Source organism: Chrysochloris asiatica, unplaced genomic scaffold, assembly GCF_000296735.1.
Source record: "Chrysochloris asiatica unplaced genomic scaffold, ChrAsi1.0 scaffold00055, whole genome shotgun sequence".
NCBI lineage: Eukaryota > Metazoa > Chordata > Mammalia > Afrosoricida > Chrysochloridae > Chrysochloris > Chrysochloris asiatica.
In genome coordinates, this window is record NW_006408573.1 from 6,445,285 (window position 1) to 6,464,593 (window position 19,309).

Genomic DNA, 19,309 nt, shown 5'->3' on the forward strand with positions numbered 1-19,309 from the left:
TAAGAAGTGTTGCCTCTTCTGGGGAGAAGGAGGCCTTCACTGAAAGCTCCTGGGCCTCAAGAACCCGTCTAACTGTCCTCACGATGATGAGCTCTGAGGCCCGTTCTGACGATCTGTAGTTATCTTTGTCAGATGTGTCATCTTCCCATCCGCTGATGGCAAGAAAATACCGAGCTCTTTTGCTATTGGGGGAAAAATGCATAAAGAAAAAAAGAGAGGGGGGAGGGAGTAATGCAGTCCGAGTACGGCTTAATAACTGCCCAGAACCAAGTCCGGTGGTATACACCCAAGGACTCAGCGCGGCGCTCAGCTGCCTTCGGGGTCGCGGTCGCTGGTGGCGCCCAGGGATCTCGCAGGCCCGGGCTGAGCCCACCCTTCAGTTCCCAAGTCCAAGTCCCTGAGAGCAGTGCTCAGAACAGGGAGGTGCCTGGAGAGTCAGTCCCTGGAGGGCGCGAACTCGCGGCATACCGATCCACCGGGTTCCGCCTCGAACGTCCAGGCCCTCAGGATTCCGACCTCGACAGTTCGGGCCCCGGAAATTCAGGCCTCGGAGGTTCAGGCGGGTCCCCGCGGCACTGGTCGCCCAGAGTGCCAAGGCGCGCCAGCAGCGGACGCGGAGCGGCGGACAGCGGGCGGGACAGCGCCCCGCTCCGCCCGCGTGGAGAGCGCTCGCCCCTCCAGGAAGCTCGCGCCTCGCCTCTCCACCCCGGCCCCCCCTCGGAAGGAGGGAGGAGCCCGAGCCTTCGCCGTCGCCCGCCAGCCCGCCCGGCCGGGGAAAAGAACCGGACCCCAAGCGGTTGGGAGCGCACGCAAGGGCCATGGCCGCGCGGGCAGCGCCCTGAGTCCGTCCCGCGCCCGCGAGCCCGGAGCGCCCGGGGATGCCCCCACGGCCCGGAGCGCGGGTAGCGGCAGCCGCGCGGTGAGGGCGGAGGCGCCCGTGGGACCCGCGGTGAGTGGGGCCCGGACAGGCAAGGGGCGGGTGGGGCGCCCTAGTGCAAGTGATTAAGTTTGGCCTTCGGGTTTGGATTCCATCCCCATTGGCGGGTCCGAAGAAAATGGGCTCTTTCTCGGGGAGGGGGGCTGCGACGCCTCAACCCCCGCCACTCGCGCGCACGGGTTCCGGCTCTTTGGTGACTCAGCTTCGACCCGTCCACACGGGGGCGCTCTGGCTTGGCTCTACTGTGGGGGGAAGGGTGGCCGGGGTGTGCGAAGAGTGGCTCCCTCCAGGGTCAGTGCCCAGCCGTTTAGGGACCCCTCCTTGCCTTCCTAGACGCTTGGAAGGTGTCTGGAAGATAGAGTGCCCACCCCCACCAACGTAGCTGCTAACGAGTTGAGAGGTCTGGCTAGCTTCTGGCAGGCTCCAATCCCTCTCTGCGCCTCCCTTGCTCCCTACTCCCCACATCCCTGCTTTAAGGGACTGCCCAAAGGCCGACTTCTAGCCCCGGAAGGGAAAGCAGAGAGGGGGAGTGGAGCTGGGAAGCTTCCCAGAAGTCGGTGTATGTTTGCAAACTAGTTTTTGCGCAAAAGCTGTCTGGCACCTGTGTGTTTAAAAGGGGGTAGGTTTGGAGAGAGAGAAAAAGAGCAAGGCCCTTTCTTCCTGTTCCCTCAGCCCTTTGGGTCTGAAATAGAGGCGTCTCATTCCCCAATTCTTTTCTGTTACCACCCCGTTCGCTAGCCTTGGGTGCCCACCCCCCTCACATTCGACAGTCCCTACTTTGGGGAAGGTGCTCTCTCATAGGTTGCCTTGATTTGTCCAAGGTCAAAGTTCACAAGTGGAATTGAACCTGGGCTCTGGTAGCCAGTTGTGAGTTCATCTTGCTGGCTGTACCTCAGTTGTCCCTATGTGAGATGGGGACAGTGACAAGGGGTATGGAAGAATAGTCTGAGTTGCACTTTTGCTTTGTCTGGCCCTGTTTGGGCTTACTTAGGCTTGGTGAGCTGTCATCGAGGGTGGAGATTTGCCCTCCTGGCGGTCCTCAGGGGTGGAGGACAGGGAGCCCTGTATCAGCTGGAAAGCAGGTACTTTTCCAGGGCTGTGGCCTTCTTCAGCAGTTGCAGTTGCCTGTGGTGGGCCCTTCACGAGGGTCTCCTTTGGGAGACCTCACCCATCTCTGATGCCAGGTGTCTGAATCAGCCTCTGAGCCTCAAGGTCATCATATGGAAAATGGGTTAATCATTCAAAGCTTACTTGACTTAAAAACACCAAACCCTCAGCCATTGAGTGAATTCTGACTCACAGCCATCCTGTAGAACAGAATGGAACTGCTCCTTAGGGTTTCCAAGGCTGTAAATCTGTACGGGAGCAGACAGTCTGATTGTTCTTCCTCAGAGTGACTGGTGGGTTTGAACAGCCGGCCTTGCAGTTAGCAGCTACTAACCCATGGTACCAAACTGGACACAAAAACATAAAGGAGTGATTTTATTGCAACCCCCCTGGCATGGGACCTGGAGATCTCTAGGACTGTCCCAGGTGAGCCTCATGGCCTGCAGGGGTGGCAAGGTCACCCAGGTAGAGTTCTCCATGGAAAGAACCAGGGGCTAAGGCTGCAGACACTTGGGTTCTTCTCATACTCCACCACTTCCTGTCTGCCATGTCTTGGGGTTTTTCCAACTGTAAAATGGTAAAATGAGGCAAGCCATGATGTGATCCAGGTTTCAGGGTTGCTGGGAGGCTGAACCCAGTGGATGGGGGCACGTGTTCTGCAAAGTGGGGCATCTCCGGTGGTATTTCAAACACTCCTCCCCCCAGAAGGCCATGCAAATTAAGAGGAATGGCATGAATGGAGAGGGACCGAGATATAGAAGCTTAGTGTCTACATTTGTACAACCATGATTACAATACTCCGTGTACTCTTGGCATCTTTTAGGGTAACTGCATTTTTCTTTCAGGGTAATGATGGGGATTCCACTAAATAACAAAGGGCTGTGTGCCAGCACCAGGCTTGGTACATGGTAAGCACTCGGTAAATGTGGACCACCATGATCATTGTCTGTGGGAGTATTAGTTAGCCTGATGTGGATAACTGCATTCAGAATCCCTTCTGGGATTTTCTCAGGCCAACCCACTCCTCCTTCCCTGTCTGCCACCTTTCCCGGAGAGAAGCCTCACAGTCCAGGCACTGCTGACTTCTGGGTTGTTGTAGGGGCGGGGCCTGGGTAGAGAACACTGAGATGGCAGGTGGGGGTCTGCGTGCTCCCATCTCTCTACTTTGGGCATGTGATGCTGGGGACTAAGAAGTAAGCAGAAAACAAAAGAGCAGTAATCTCTAGCAATTCCCCCACTCCTTTCAGAACTAGCAGCGTTCTCTTCAGGTAGGGCCCCATCCTGAGCAGCCCCCAGCCCAGGGCCAGATGAAGCTCTCTCCCTTCCTCTCCCCACCTCTCCCCTCCTCTAACCCTCTAACCCATACCCAAGAACTGAGATTTCTGAGTCAGGAGCAAAATACTTCAGGAATCCAACTCCCCCTCCTACCCACCTCCCCACCCCCAACACCCTTGAAGAATGTGACATCAAAAAGAGGACAGAATTCCCTTCCCAAATCTCTGCTGGCTGCCCCCCACCCCCACCTCCCAGTGCACAGTGTGGGCTCTGTGGGATCATGTCCAAATGGAGGCGACAAGGTCAGGACTGGACTGAGCTAGTCAGAGGTGTCTCCCCAGTTTAGTATCTTCTCCTGGGTGGGTCACCGGCCTGTACTCCTGTCTTCGGGTCAGAGAGACTGCTGTTCTGTGTCCAGGAACCTTCCTCTACCAACTTGTCCACATCTTCTTCCTCCAGGGTCTGAGATGAGGCTGTTATTAGGTTCCATTGAGTGCGTTGTGACTCATAGCGACTCCGTGTGACAGATTAGAACTGCCCCGTAGTCTGTAATCTTTATGAGGGCAGATCACAAAGTCTTTGTCCTGGGTGCGTTTGAACCACGAACCTTTTGGTTAGTAGTCCAGCGCTAAACTGTCGCACCATCAGGAATCCTGAGATGAACCTTTGTTGTTGCTGTTAAGTGCTATCCAGTTGGTTCCAACTCATAGCCACACTGTATTGGGTTTGAACTGCCAACCTTGCGATCCAAATTCACCTCGCTGTCCAGTGCTTATCCTATAGCGCCATACCAAGACTCCAGCTGAGGCAGTTGTCACTTGTTAAAATCATCTTATTCATTCACTTGTTTCTTCGCTTATTTGTGGTTCCTCCTGACCCACCCCTCTCCCCCAAGAGCACCAGCTTCACAAAAGAGGGAGGGGTTCAAAGCTCTATCTCCAGCATTTAACACAATGCCTGATGCATAGTCGGTGCCTTATAAGTGTTTGTGAGATGAATGATGGTTGTAACCATGGGTGATGAAGCTGGAAGAATGATGAGCTTGCCCTCTCAGGATCTCTGTCTCAGCACAATGGGTGCTGGGGTCCCTCAGAAGACTGGGCTTCCAAAGAGAGGAGAGGCAAATGCTGGCCTGGCCAAGAGGGAAAGGTGTGAGCCTGAGAGGAGGAGGGATTCATCTAGCACTGAAGGACTGGGGACTGGGGAAGGCTGAGGACATGGTGGCTAGTACCCCAGATGAGGCATCACCTGTTGACATCCTACAGGAGTGAGGGATGCTGGGGAGAATCACTGGTTTTTCTGTGTCAAATCTCTTAAGCTCTTGGACTTCAGCTAGGAAGTGGTGCTCCTAAGCAGAGGAATGTTCCTTATTGTTTTCCTCCTAGATTTCTGAAGGCATCCTGTGAATGGGCTTGTAAATTGCAGAGGACTGGGCGGGCCACATATACAATCCTTGCAGCTATGACTTTGGCTCTTATCTTCCTGGAAGGCTTCCTGCATCATGCAGCCAGGGACTGTGCTGAGGACATGGGGAGCTTGGGGCAGGAGCCGGGAGAGGTTACAGTGAGGGCACAGGGAAGTCTCCCAAGGAGGATGCAGCATTTGAGCTGAGCTGTGCATGACAGGCAGATGGTCTCTCTTGTTCATGGCTGTATGTGTCTGTAGCCATACCTGGTGTCTAGCAGATGCTCAGTAAATAGTTATTAACTCAGTGAAAGAAGGAAGTATATCCCAGGCAGAGGAACAGCACATGCAAAGGCCCTGAGGTGGGGATGTGCTGAGTGTATATGATGAGTCTGTTCTTCTTGTATGGTTCCTGGATTGCTGTGGTGTCTCCTGAGACACTGGTATCTAGTCTGCCAAATATGCCTTCCCCATGATACAGGAGAGGGGGGTGCTTGGCTCCAATCCCTTCATCTAACTGGACCACCACAGTTAAACTTTCAGAGGTACACACCTGTGCCCCCGTCTAACATGGACATGGGAGCTGAGCTGCCCAGGTTAAAACTCTGGTTTGTTACTATCTACTTGAGTGACGTTTATGAACTGAATTGTGGTATGTTCCCCGAAATTTATGTTGCATTCCTAACCCCTGCACCTGTAAATCTGAGCCTGTTTGGGAATAGGGTTTCTATTACTGGTAAAGAACAATGATGGCACAATGGCTAAGCACTCTGGTGCTAATCAAAAGGCCAGTGGTATGAACCCACCAGCCCCACTATGGAGGAAAAACAAGGCAAGACAGTTTGCTTCCGTAAAGATTGACAGTGTTGGGAACCCGAAGGCTTATAGAGGCGTTGTGCGTCAGAACCAACTTAAGGTCAGTGGGTCTGGTTTCTGGAATTGTTGTGCCCGTGTAGGGTGGATCCTAAACTTAGTCTCTTCTGAGTGGTGTCTCAAAAAAAGTAAAACAAAAACACGACAGACTAGACCCAGACTCACACAGGGGGAAGAGTGTGAAGAACTCCGGGGACTAATGACAGGAAGGGACCCTCCCTTGGAGCCAGACTCAATCTGCTGGAACTGTGAGACAATACACTCTGTTCTTTAAAACCATCCACTTGTGGTATTTGTGTTATGGCAGAGAGAGACCTCTGGCAGATTCCTTAAACTCCCCTTGCCTCGGTTTTCTGATCTGTCAAATGGGGTGATAGAAATAAGCGCTCCCTCAGAGAGTTGTGGTGAGGAATGCATGAAGTAATATAAAACCTTTGACTAGGCCCTGGCACATAGAGAGCTCTTAGTCGTTGTGTGCTATTATTTCTCTCTCCTCGGGGAGGACTTCAGAGCCAGGAGGCTAGAGAACAGATGTGGCATCCTTGGCCAAGAAGGAACTGTGCAAGGAGGGTCTGAGCTGTGGGATGATGGGGTATCTCTTCAGTGAGGCAGAATGGGGGGAGTCATGAAAGCCACTGCCATTAACACAGAGGTGAGAGCCCCATCTCACAGGGGCACAGCCACCAAGGGGGCCTGGGCTCTCAGTGCATCCTGTGACTTTTTATGTCCCTCAATCCAGCAATTCCAGGTGAAAACTTGAAGCCCAAGAAGACTGAGGCGGTGTTTCCAGACTCCCCAAGGCTTGGAGGAATTGGTCATCATGGAGCTCAATCTTTTCATTACAGCAAAACTGAGGCACAGAGGAAGGAAAGAACTTGCCTGAGTTCTCAGAGTTCCACCAAACAGGGCCCCAGGCTGCACTCTAACCTCTGAGGCTGCCCCATAACTAACTACCTTCAGTGAGGTTGCATTGGGCCTACTGTGGCTATGCCTTCCACCCTCCATTAGCCATGTCTCCTCGCTGAGTTTGGCCAGGCCAACTTCTTCTTGAGATCCCAGAAGCATAGGCAATCAATGCCCTTGTTACATATGAGTGGCCAACTTACGTTCAACCCATAGTTATGAACCAGCCCCCATAAAATCCCCTATAACAATTCCTGGATCATTAAATGAACTAATGCCAGAGTTCTATTGAGAACAAGATAGATGTCTAAGTTGGTCAATTTCTACCTCTGAATTCTAATTCAGTCCCCTCAGGCTGCAGTCCCTGTGAAACTGGTTGTTGTTGTTGTTGTTGGGTTGGTTCCGACTCATAGTGACCCTATATAGGGTTTCCGAGGAGCAGCTGGTGAATTTGAACTGCTGACCTTGCAATTCAGACCAACCTTGCAGTCCGGTGCATCATCCCACAGCGCCACACCAGAACTCCGTGTGAAACTGGTAAGACAGGACAAAGAAAAGAAGAAAAGTGACATTACCGAGCACCAGGTCTTGCAGACACAGAGTGAACAAAGACAAGAACTCAGGAGAGACAGCTAGTCAGTCAGTGGGGTGGCAGAAGGGTTCGGTTCTCTTCGCCACTGCTCTGAAGCCCCTCACTTGTTGCACATCAGCATATGGGGGGACTTGGGCAGCACAGTCATGCAGAACAGGTCAGCCTTAATGTAAGTTGTCATAGCACAGCAGAAGGCCCGTTGGTCCTGTGCCACATGGCTCTGCCAGCTCACAGATCTTTGTCCAGCTCATGGTGTCAGCAGCCGGCCACAGCCACCCACATCCTGCCAGGCTGAGGTACAGACAATGACCCATAACAACAAACAGGTGCTACTTTGTGAAGCCATGAAAACATTATTATTGTATTAGTATGTTTGAGGAGCTCTGGTAGCGTAGTGGTTACGAATCGGGCTGTGGACCTTAAGGTCAGCAGTTCGAAACTACCAGCCGCTCCGCGGGAGAAAGATGAGGCTTTCTACTCCCGTAAAGATTTACACCCTTGGAAACCCTGTACAGGGTCGCTATGGGTCGGAACCGACTCGACGGCACTTCACAACAACAACAACAATGTTTGAGTGTATCCAGATGTGTTTAAATTTTTTATGTATAGAAAGGTGTCAGAAAACAAAACAAAAGTCAAACTCACTACCAGCGACTCAGTTCCGACTCATAGTGACCCTGTACAGGGTTTCCACGGTAGTCAGTCTTTAAGTAAGCAGTTTCATCTTTCTCCTGCAGAGTGGCTAGTGGGTTAGAATGGCTGACCTTGGGCTTAGCAGTCCAGTGCTTATCCAACAACACCACAGCAGGACCCCTATAAAAATGTAGATTATACACTAAGACAAATATTTGATGAACTGATATTAGATACAAACCGTATGCACAATTCAATTTAGGACCAGAGCTAGTTTATAATCCAGGGCCTGCCTGAACTTTTCACTTCCCAGTGTACATCCACGGCCTTCATTTTACTTCCCAGAAGGCGGGAAAGTAGGGCATTGCTAGTCCCACATTGCAGGCGGAATAGTTGAGGCCCAGGACTGAGGGTGGCAGAGGCACAACTGAACTCAGGCCCTGGACTCCCAGGGTTGTTGGGTAGGTTACCTCTCAGTCCTCGTAGGGATAGATTGAGGGATCCACATGCAAGGCTTAGCTGAACCAGAGGTCTGAGGTTCCTGAGGTAGGACCCTCCCTTAAGGGCAGAGCTTAGTCTTTGAGAGCAATAAGGGGTTTACAGAGAATAACCCCTCTGGTGTGGTCCTACAGAAGTTGGGGACCCAGAGGGGCCTGAAGTCCGACCCCTGCCGCTGCCGCAGCCTCCTGACCATCCTGTCTGCATCTATATTTATCCCTATAATGGCCTGGCAGCCTGTTGGGAGTGCTGCAGCCAGTGCCATAGCTGAGGTGGAAAAGTGATTTGTGTCACGATGCCGCCCTCTGCCTGCTCTCTGGGGGCCACGTGCCCCGCCTGGCAGGAGTCCATGCAGTGATGGGCCAGCAGTGCGGGGGGCTGGGGGCATTCCCAAAGACTACAGGTTGTGGGTTGTGGGATGTTGGGGTGGTGAGGTTGTAACCAGAAGGTAGGACAGATACACTGTAGAATCTTTCCACCCCAAATGAACTCATGCTTGTGAAATCCCAGAATCCCTCAATCCGAGAATTGTGAGATTCTGTAATCCCAGCATTATGCAATTCCAAGGTGCTATGATTCATGTTCATTTTCCCTTTTCCCTCTTCCTTAACATGACATGCCCTCTGTGATGGGAACAATAGGATTGAGTCCGCTCATTCAACTCAAGTGAGAGTGACAGTCCCAAAGCCAGTTTGATGATACTGTGAGTCATTCCTGTCACCTCATTGGCAGGGGGACTCTGCAGGGGCTTTGTAGAGGCAGCGTCCCTCTGGTTTAACAGTTACGTTTTATTCGAGTTTAACATACTTACAAAATACAGCAGCCATCCTGTGTGATGGTTCAGACATTGAACACATCTTTGCTACCAATGTCCAAATCATGAAACAGAAACAAGGCCGGTACTGAAGCCCCCGGGTACCTCTGCCTAGTCGGTAACATCCCTCCATCTCTACCCCAACCGCTCTCCTGCCTTCCAACAACACAGAAAACTGAAACTGTGCAGAATGACACACTCTTTGACATCTGCCTTTTCAGCATGTTTGCGCGCTCCATCCGTATGGCTAGGGTGACTGCATTCACTGTAGGGCAGTCCCATGTGTCCAGTCACAATTTAGCCATTCCTTCTCCTGTTAAGAAGGATTGGCACGATGGTTAAGCACTTACCTGCTAACTGAAAGGCTGGTGGTTCAAACCCACCCAGCTGCTCCTCAGGTGAAAGGCCTAGGAATCTGCTCTTATACCGATTACAACCAAGAAAACCTATGTGTCAGTTCTACTGAGTTGCATGTGGTTATTATGAGTCAAAAGTGGACTTGCTGGCACCTAACAATAGCAACAGTCTTCTGTCAATAGGCATTTGGGAGATCGCCAACTTGTCTATTGCAAATGGTGTTTTGATAAGCCTTCTTGTGGGTGTCTTTTGTTAAATATATGTACATATTTCTGTTGGGTGTCATTGGACCTTTCTTTAAACAAAAGACCTCACTGCCATCAAGGCAGTTCTGACTTATGGCGACCCTACAGTACAGAGTTGAACTGTGCCATTGGGTTTTCAAGACTGTAAAGCTTTACAGGTGCAGACAGCCTCATCTTTCTCTCAAGGAGTGCCTGGTGGGTTTGAACTGCCAAGCTTTTGGTTGGCAGCCGAATATTTAACCCACCGTGCCACCAGGGATCCTTGGATCATAGTAGGGAATGCAGGTACCTTGTTATGTGCCTCAAGTCGTTTCTGATTCATAGCGACCCTGATTAGGGTTTCAGTGGTTTGACACTGACCTTTAGGTTAGCAGTCCAGTGCTGATCCGGCAGCGCCCCAGCAGGACTCCATCTTGTTTCGTAGATGCTGCCAAACATTTCTCTAAAGCAGTTGTACCAGTTAACACTTCCACCGCCAAACGTAAGAGAATTTCAATTGCCCCACATTTTACCAACACTTAGTGTTGCTTGCCTCCTTAAAAAATGTTTTTGTGAGGGGTGCGTAGTGGTAAATGAGCTCTGGTAGCGTAGTGGTTACGAATCGGGCTACAAACCTTCACGTCAGCAGTTCGGAACTACCAGCTGTTCCACGGGAGAAAGAGGAGGCTTTCTGCTCCTGTAAAGATTTACAGCCTTGGAAACCCTGTACAGGGTCGCTATGAGTCGGAACTGACTCCACGGCACATAACCACCACCACCATAGTGGTAATTGCCTTTGATTTTACTGAGCTGGTTTTGAAGAATGATTTTGAAGTGAAGAAGGGGAAGGGGCATCACAGGCAGATGGACGAACATGTGCAAAATTATGGAGTGATCACTGAAACACAGCTAGAACCGAAGGTGTGGAGGGAGAGGATCTTGGGGGCGGGGGGCAGTGGGAGACACATCAGGGAGTCTGGACTTGTCCTGAGAGCATCGAGGAGCCATCAAGAAACTTTTCTTGTTTTGAGCTAGGCATGCTGTAATTTCCACTGGATGGATAAACAAACTCAAGAGAGATCAAATGACTTGTCCAGGGTCACATTAGTGGAGGCCCTGGAATGTGAATCCACTTAGAGGTTGAGAGCAGTATGGGGCCATTTGAAGCCTTGTACCTGTTAAGTGCTGTCCGGTTGGTTCCAACACATAGCAACCCTTTCCAAGGAGTGGCTGGTGGATTGAAGTTTAGTGTTGATTCTGCAGCGCCACAAGAGAAGAATAGGGTGCTGGGGGCCAGCTTCTATCTATCACACACTCTACTGGCCTGGGGCAGGCATCACAGTGACAATTACTCTCACTTCATTATTGTTATTACTCTGTCAGCACACTCCCTTCCTTTCCAGGGTTGAGCCAGCTCTCCTGACTCCCACAGAACCTCAGCATCCTGTTTCCCTGCCCCGTGAAGGTCTCCTAGCAGCTAAAGACTGCCACTTGTCTTTCGATTTATTCATCTGGAAAATGGGGTGAAGGAGACCACTTAGACCTGGAGGCCTTTGAGACACATTCCTGCTCTGGAAGTTCAGTAAACACAGCCATCTAGTTGAAGAGTGAATGGGCACTGTGTTCTGGTTAATAGACCCAGTACTTTCTAGACTGGTGTTGCAGATTCAGAGGTCTGCAGAAAGGGAACTTGGCATGCACAGCTAGCAGGGCTCCCATGGAGACCGAGCATGACATCTGTCTTAATTATGTCAAGTGTGGACCAATGATGTGGTCAACCAGTGGGTGGCCATCTTGCAACCTCGGATCGAGAACCTCAGTGCTCAAATAATGGTCCAGGACTGAGCCTTTTCAGTCTCACCTGGGAGCTTATCAGGATGCAGACTCTTAGGGTCCTCCCAGACCTACTGAATCAGAGCCTGAACTCTAACAAGATTCCCCACCCCAAAACTGTGTCCTTTAGTCATTCTTCAGGCTTAATTATCAACCCAACAATAGACAGGTCTGTAAGGCCAACAGTAACACTAGGGGAAGATACAGCGCACCTCAGAATTATCAACCTTTGAGATCAGGAGGGCAACGTTTGCTCAAGGACAAAGTTCAAAAGGCAGGGAGGGGTAAGAAAGAAGGAGGAATGGAAATGGGACACACTGGGAGAAAGTGGGGTATGTAATTGGAATTATTGAGATGAAACAAAATGTGTATAGATTATTGAATGGAAAACTGATGTGCTCTGTAAACCTCCATCTAATTCACAATAAAATGTTAAGGGAAACAAAAAAGATTTCTGCCCCATTTATGTGTACATTAGCCCACATCCTTGTCACCTGGCAAGCTTGTTAGGACGCAAGTGATGGGCCAACTCTGTTGTTAGATGCTGTCCAGCCAGTTTTCGGCTCCTCCTGATGAAAATCACAGATCACAGCCTTCAGTGTGGATCACACTCAATGTAAAGAAAACAGAAATCCTCACCACTGGAGCAATAAATAACATGATAAATGGAGAAAAGACTGAAGTTGTCAAAGACTTCAGTTTGTTTAGATCCACTATCAACATTCATGGAAACAGAAGTTAAGAAATCAGATGACATATTGCATTGGGCAAATCTACGCACAAGACCTCTTTAAAGTGTTCCAGGATGTCAGTTTGAGGATGTGTGTGACCCAAGCCACAATATTTTCAGTCACCTCATATGCATATGAATGTTGGACCGTGAATAAGGAAGCCCATAGAAAACTTGATGCATTTGAGTTGTGATGTTGGAACAGAATACTGAAAGTACCATGGTCTGCCAGAAGAACCAACCAATCTCTGTTGGAAAAAATACAGTCAGAATGCTCCTGAGAAGTCAGGATGGTGAGACTTTGTCTCTCATACTTCGGACATGTTATCAGGAGGGACCAGTCCCTGGAGAAGGACATTATGCTTGATAAAGTGGAGAGTCAGCGGAATAGAGGAAGACCCCCAGAGAGATGGACTGACACAGTGGCAGTAGCAATGGGCTCAAGCTTAACGATGACTGTGAAGGCAATGCAGGACTGTCGCTGACCTGGAACCTACTCTACGGCCCTAACAAAAACAAGTGGGCACTGTAGGACGAGTACTGAACTGCTACCAAGGTTGGCAGTTCAAACCCACCAGCTGCTCCTTGGAAACCCTCGACAGGGTCGCTATGAGTCAGAACAGACTCATGACCAGCACTTAGTATAACAACAATAGCATCTTCACAGCCAGTCTTCTAGGCTAAACCACTTGGTGGGTTCAGACACCTACCCTTATGTTTCCAGCCAAGCACTTAACCCTTTTTTTTTTTTTTTTTAAATGTTTTATTGTGTATTGTGTGATAGTCTACATGAGGGAACATTAGTTTTACATTCATTCCATCATACATTGTCTCATTGCCATAGTTACCATCCCATCCATGCATCATCACCCAACCAAAGGGATTACACCCTGCAATCTCGCCCACCCTTCCCTCAAGGTCCTCAGCACACAGCCCCTCTCCCTCTCTGGATTCCTAGTCCCCAATCACTCCATCTCTTCACGTCATCCTCTCTCTTCACGTCATCCTCTCTCTTCACATCATCCTCTCTGTCTCAGTCTCAGGCCTCACTGCTCCTCTGGGTGGGGTCCCGCTCTCCGCTCTTCTCCGTTGATGGTCCCAGGGCCCTCCGCTCCTAGACTGAAAGGTTAATCACTCCCCTCCTTGCTATAAAATGTCCACCTTTACATTTCCAGACCTCACAGTCAGTCCTGGTGACAATTATTCACCCTTGCATCCCAAGGGACCCATCTGCATTTCTTTTCATCTGCCCTTCATAGACAGGTCGGATACTACTCACTGGACACTCTACCATCCTCCCCGCCCTGTGGATCTAGGTTCCCTCTTGAAAGCTTGTAAGCCAGTCACTTCTTACCTTTGTATCCCTTCTCCCATTTTTGGTTAGTCAATGTTCAAGATGTCCATCCCTATCTACTCTTTGTGTGGAGGGGGTGGGAATAATTCTTTGAGCAGGGATTTGTTTCCTCTTTTGAGCTACTGCATTTATAGGTGGATGTCCAGTTTGTCAAATTGTATCAGATGACACTTTTTTCCTCTTCTTTCTTCTTCGGGTTGAGCCATGGCAAGTGGGTATCATTTGCAAGTGTGGGTGTTCCTGCGTCTGTCCGCCCTCTTCTTATCAGTTGGTCGCTTCGGTCTCCACTCTAGTCCTCTGTGGATGTGTCACTGACTCTGAGCCCATGAGTCCCCAGGTCTTGCCTCACTGCTGGCCGACCTGGTCTCCACCTGGGCTCACCATAGTCTGCTGAACGATGCAGGGCTTAGCTTGCTGCTTCTTTGATGTTCTTCGGTCTCTTCTCTTTATGGGTGATGTGCGTGGTCGCCAATCAGAACACGTTTTCCCCTTGCGTCTTAGTCTTGGAGGAGGATTTGCACTAAGAAAACCTGACCACTTGCCTTGATGTCTCCTGGGCAAACACTTAACCCTTGAGTAGCCAAGGCTCAGAGCCCCACCCTGGGATTCTGATTGAGCAGACCTGGGTGGAGCTTAATGCTGTGTTTCTAAGGGCCTCCAGGAGGTGCTGAGACTGCCTGCCTGTGAACCATACTCCTAGACTCCAGGGAGCACAGGAGAGTGAGAACCCAGGCCCTGAAGGGCTCTGTGGCCTCTGAGCCTGTCATTAGCTCCCTAGCCCCCTATCCATTACAGCGCTCTGTCCCCCAGCTGAGAAGGGGAGGCCAGAGCCATATATCTCAACTGATTTTTAATCCGTTGCCTCCTTTACGTAAGTCACAAACTTGGTACATCTCCTGAGTTTTTTATGCAGCTCTCTCCTCCCTACATGCCACCAAGAATCATCAGTAATAGCGAAAGCTACTTAGTGTTGTTCCAAGTGCTGTACCTCACTTAATCTTTATATCACTCTGCTAAAGCTCTCTGATACTGTTCCCATTTTACAGAAGAGGAGACTGGAGAGATTAGGTAACATGTCCGAGGTTCCACAGCAGGAACTGGCAGAGCTTGCGATTTAAACCCAACCTGGGCATTCTGAATCCAGACTCTGTGCTCTTACCTGCTGCACAGGACTGACCAGAGGATGGAGTCTCTATCCTTGTTACTGTTACCAGCACAACTGTAGACCTTTACTTCCTGTCATTAGTACTGGAAACAGAGGGTTTCTTTTTTAGTTTTCCTAATAGCGTAGTGGTTACGAATCGGGCTGTAAACCGCAAGGTCAGCAGTTCAAAACTACCAGCGGTTCCACAGGAGAAAGATGAGGCTTTCTGCTCCCGTAAAGATTTACAGCACCGGAAACCATGTTCAGGGTCGCTATGGGTCGGAACCAACTCAATTGTGCTTAACAACAAGAGCAAGTTAAACGTGCTTTCCTGATGGACACGATGCTTCCACTAGAAGTTCTGCTAGGCCCTCCTGCTGTCCTTATAGCTCCTACCAGTTGAGAATCTCAGGAGTGGGGGCTCCTGCCTCCCTGGTCACCTCAGACCTGCCCTTTGCCTTCTCCATCTGTGTCTCCCAGTCTCCACCCATCTTCCTCTGCCGTCCATCTTGCTTTGCCTGCCTCCCCAGGTGCCTCCTTGCACTACTCATCTCTAAGTAAGCGGCCCACCTTAGCATCTCCTCCCTGCAGGGAGCGCTCCCTTTGACTGTGGGTGCGGTGCACAGCCCAGCCTCTGACTGCTGGGCTGCTGGGCCCGGGGTGGATGGGAAGGGTAAAGTCAGGTGGCTCTGGCGTTGAGTCTCAGCACCATCTTTACCCATAGGGTACGGTGTGAGACCCTCTCCTGCCATCTCCACATAGTAGTGATGAGGGTCCAGCATTTGAAGGTGGTTTTGTGATCTCTCTAGTGATGGGGTGAAGGCGTGGGCAGGGCATGATGCTATGAAGACCCATTGGGATCCCTGGTGGGCTCCTTCCCCTCATTCATCCTGACTGTGATGCTGTTGTTCTTAATTGCTGGAGAAGCCAACAGACTCCCTCCTCCAGGGTACAGATGGACAAAGCACAGACAGGTAGACAAGTGTGAAGTGGCTGTGTGCTGCAGTGATCTGTGGAGGAAACAAAGGTGGGGCTGAGGCAGAGATTGTGAGCCTCAGATAACTTGGGAAGACCTCTGAGGAGGTGACAAGACACTAACTACCAAGAACTGAAATGTGAAGAGAAGTATTTCTGCCAAAGAGATCAGCAAGTGCTAAGGCCCTGAGGCAGGAGAGAGGTTGGGTGTTGACAGAGGTAAGAGGAGACTAGCAAATGCAAAGCCCCTGAGGCAGGAGGGAGGTTGGGTGTTGACAGAGGTAAGAGGAGACTAGGAGGTGGCATCAGTGGGTGCTGTGGGTGCTGAACTGTGCTTTTTCATTGCTGTAGCCCCAGAGCTCCACACACAGAGTTGACGAATGCTCGTTGAATGAATGAGAATTCCCATGCCCTGTGCTCTCTTGGCTTCAGTTGACCCATCTGTGAAAGGAACTGAAGATTTTGTATTTCCACCGTCTAGCTCTCTCCTTGGTGGCCTGGTCCATCTGTACTAGGAGTCAGGACCATCCTATGAAGCAGGCCTGGGCTTCCCATGCCCCCTCCTCTCCAGCCTGAAGCCTCAAATTACCTGTGGGGTGGTGCAGTACTGGGGAGCCTTTCCATCTTGCCCAGATGCGAGTGGCAGGCCCAACCCTCCCTTAATGACACCTTGCCCGTCCGCCCGCCCTCTGGGCCAGAGGGGAGGGGGCCCAGCCTGGCCAAGGCTGTGGTTTCTTTTTCCACTGCGTCAGGACTCAGGGTCCGGACAGCCTGCGTCAGCCAGTTAGGCAGAGGGACCCACTCTTCCCCAAGCTTGCCCCAACTCTGGACATCATGTGCTCCCCATTTCGAGTCTCCAGAGCTTTCCAGCCAGATGGTGAGTTGGGGATGGGAGACCTGCCCAGAGCTGGGGGCGGCATTGAGATTACTCCTTTCTCCCACCCTGCTTGAGCAGCTACAGTTGGCTCCAAGGAGCCCAGCCCAGCCCCTTTCTCCTGACCACCCCCTCCGCCAGGATGTGTAGCGAGTGGATGAGACTAGTGCAGTAACTGAGGCTGGGGCCAGGGGGCAGTAATGGGGGTGGGGCCGGCAGAAGTGGTCATGAGCCGATGTGCCTTTGTGTTTTTTCATCTGAGAGTGTGTGTATATATGTGTGCAAGCGTTTGTGTGTGTACATACAACAGGTGTGTTGTTGTGTACATAGAAATAGGTGTGTAAACCTAGGCACATGTACCTGCCACCCCTCAGAATGAGAATGAGCGTATCTGACTTAGTAGCAGAGAGATGCAAGGGCGTGGACCCCATGATCTCAAAGGAAGTGTTGACCTTGGACACTTTGGGGCCTGTCCTGAATACTTGTTAAAGTGGAGTGTGCCCCCCTTAGCCTCAGGCTCCCTGTGGTCTGGCTGACTTTCCAGCTATGTTCTGCCATGCCTGTTGGGTCTCGCCATCTTGCCCAGAGATCAGAGCATCAGCCTGGGAGTCTGAGTCCTGGTTCATGTCCTGTCTCTGCCATTTCCTGGCTGTGTGACTTTGGGCAGGTGACATCCCCTCTCTGTGCCTCAGTTTCCTCATCTGTAAAATGGGATGATTGTTCCTGCCTTATACACCTCTAGGTGAGTGTAAGCATTAAAGAGGCTCTTTCTTAGCCACACAGGAAGAGTTTCCATGGAAGGGAGTGTTCTCTGGGCTGAGGATGTGTTCCCCCTCCCCGGTCTGGCACAGTTGCCCAGTTGTGGGCAGTGAAGCTGAGCCCAGCTCGCCAGTCCCTCTCAATGGAAACTGCCTTTTACGCAAGAGGAACAAATCCTGTGGGCAAATTGCAGTGCTGGCTTCACTGGTTATAATGAGGTACTGGGGAGCAGAGAGAGGGAGGGGGCTACAACTGTCCAGATGCCCTCACTGCCCAGCAGTCTGGAGGCTTTGGGTCGGGAACAAAAGGGGCCACACTCTCAGGCAAGCACCCACCTCCCACAGACTGGCCTACAGCTGTCCAGCAAGAGGCTGGCACTCGAGGCTTGGGCTGCGGCCAGGGTCAACGGGAGGAGGAGCCGGATCTGGGCCTTCCTGTTGCAGCTTCCTACCCCCTCAGTGGCCTCACTGTTGCCTCCCTATCCCCTAACAGTCCCTGCTCCCGAGAGTGAGCTCTGAAAAATGCACATCAGTGATGGAAATTTTTAGGAATTGATGGTTGAACAACATGATGAACATAAGTTAGTGTCATTGAACTGCACATGTGAAGAATGTTGATACAGCAAATGTTTTGTTACATATGAGTAGGAAAATTCCATTCTCTTTCTTCTATTTATTTTTTCAAGAACTTTTTGCAGCCTCCTCACGTACATATACATTCATCCTTTTTGGTTTTTTTTTTAAGGTTAAAAAATGCAAACCAGATCAAGTCACTTCTCTGCTTAAAACCCTCCAAGGCTTCCCATGGGTCTCAAAATAAAACTCAAACTCCCTGTCGGGGCCTTTAAACCTGGCTGCCATCTCTCCTTTCCCACTTCCTTCAGGATGGAGCAGATGTGAGCTCTGAGAGACTGAGATAGTCCCGGACGGCACCATCCCCAGCACTGGCCGTCCTTGGAATCAGTGGGTGTTTAGTGTATTCGTTTCTGGGACTGTTATAACAAATTGCCACAAAGTGGGTGACTTAAAACAATGATTTATTTGCTCACAGTTCTGGAGGTTAAAGGTCTGAAATCTGGATGTTAGCATAACAATGCTTTCTCTGATGGCTCTAATAGAAGATGCTTCCTGGTTTCTGATGGCCCTGGGCATTCCTTGACACCAGTCATATTGCAGTAGGGCCCATCCTAATATGACCTCATGTTAAGTAATTATATCCTCAATGATGCTACATCCAATGAAGGTCACAGGTGCTGAAGATTAGAACTTGAACATAACATTCAGAAAACACTCAGGAGTCAATGACTGAGCCTCAGTTTCCTCCTCTCTACAATGTGGGTCATATTAGAACCTACCCCACAAGGCTGGCACACTCAGCTCATAGTGAATGTTTAGCTAGTGTGCATGGTGACTTGGATCCAGAGAGAACACCCTCCTATTGCCACCCTCTCCCAGGCAATATAGGGTCTGTTACTCACTCAGCTGTGAGGGGATGAAATATTAGTTAAGAAGATGGGACTCAGCCTTTGTGGGCTAAGTGTTTAGGGGGACTTGTCTGCCTCTGTGCCCACATGGCTGACGTGCCCACATGGGGCATCTGTTAAATGCAAATGCTCCGGTGGAAATAACTTCTAAACATAGGGGTCTCAAAGGATTGTGTCATGATGTTTCATGGGCAGATGGGGAAACTGAGGCATGGTGTGCCAGAGGACTTGCTCCCCTCCAGTCCTTGAGATGGGTTCCTCCACAGTTGCTCCAAGAGAGCTGTGTGCACAAGTAGGAAGACTTTGAGCAAGTGAATGAGCAAATGCCAGTAACTCGCCTTGGCAGTTGTTGTTCCATCCTATATCACCTCCATGGGCATTGGCATGCTTGAGTTCACTGTTATGGCCGCTGTGTATTTTGAGTATCTTCCAACCTAGGGCCCTTGGGGGCACTGTGGGTTAGTTGCGCTGCTAACTACCAAGTCAGCAGTTCAAATCCACCAATCACTCCGCAGAAGAAAAATGAGGCTTTCTGCTCCC

General features: G+C 50.6%; 1 protein-coding gene across 1 annotated transcript in view; it reads left to right on the forward strand.

The window, feature by feature from the left end:
- Positions 1 to 717: 717 nt before the first annotated feature.
- The window catches only part of CPNE2 (copine II), a 50,668-nt gene continuing 32,076 nt past the window's right edge, over positions 718 to 19,309 (forward strand). Inside the window, exon 1 of the mRNA XM_006863552.1 lies at positions 718 to 949. The gene's annotated coding sequence lies outside the window, so the exon portion shown is untranslated. The remainder of the gene's footprint in view (positions 950 to 19,309) is intronic.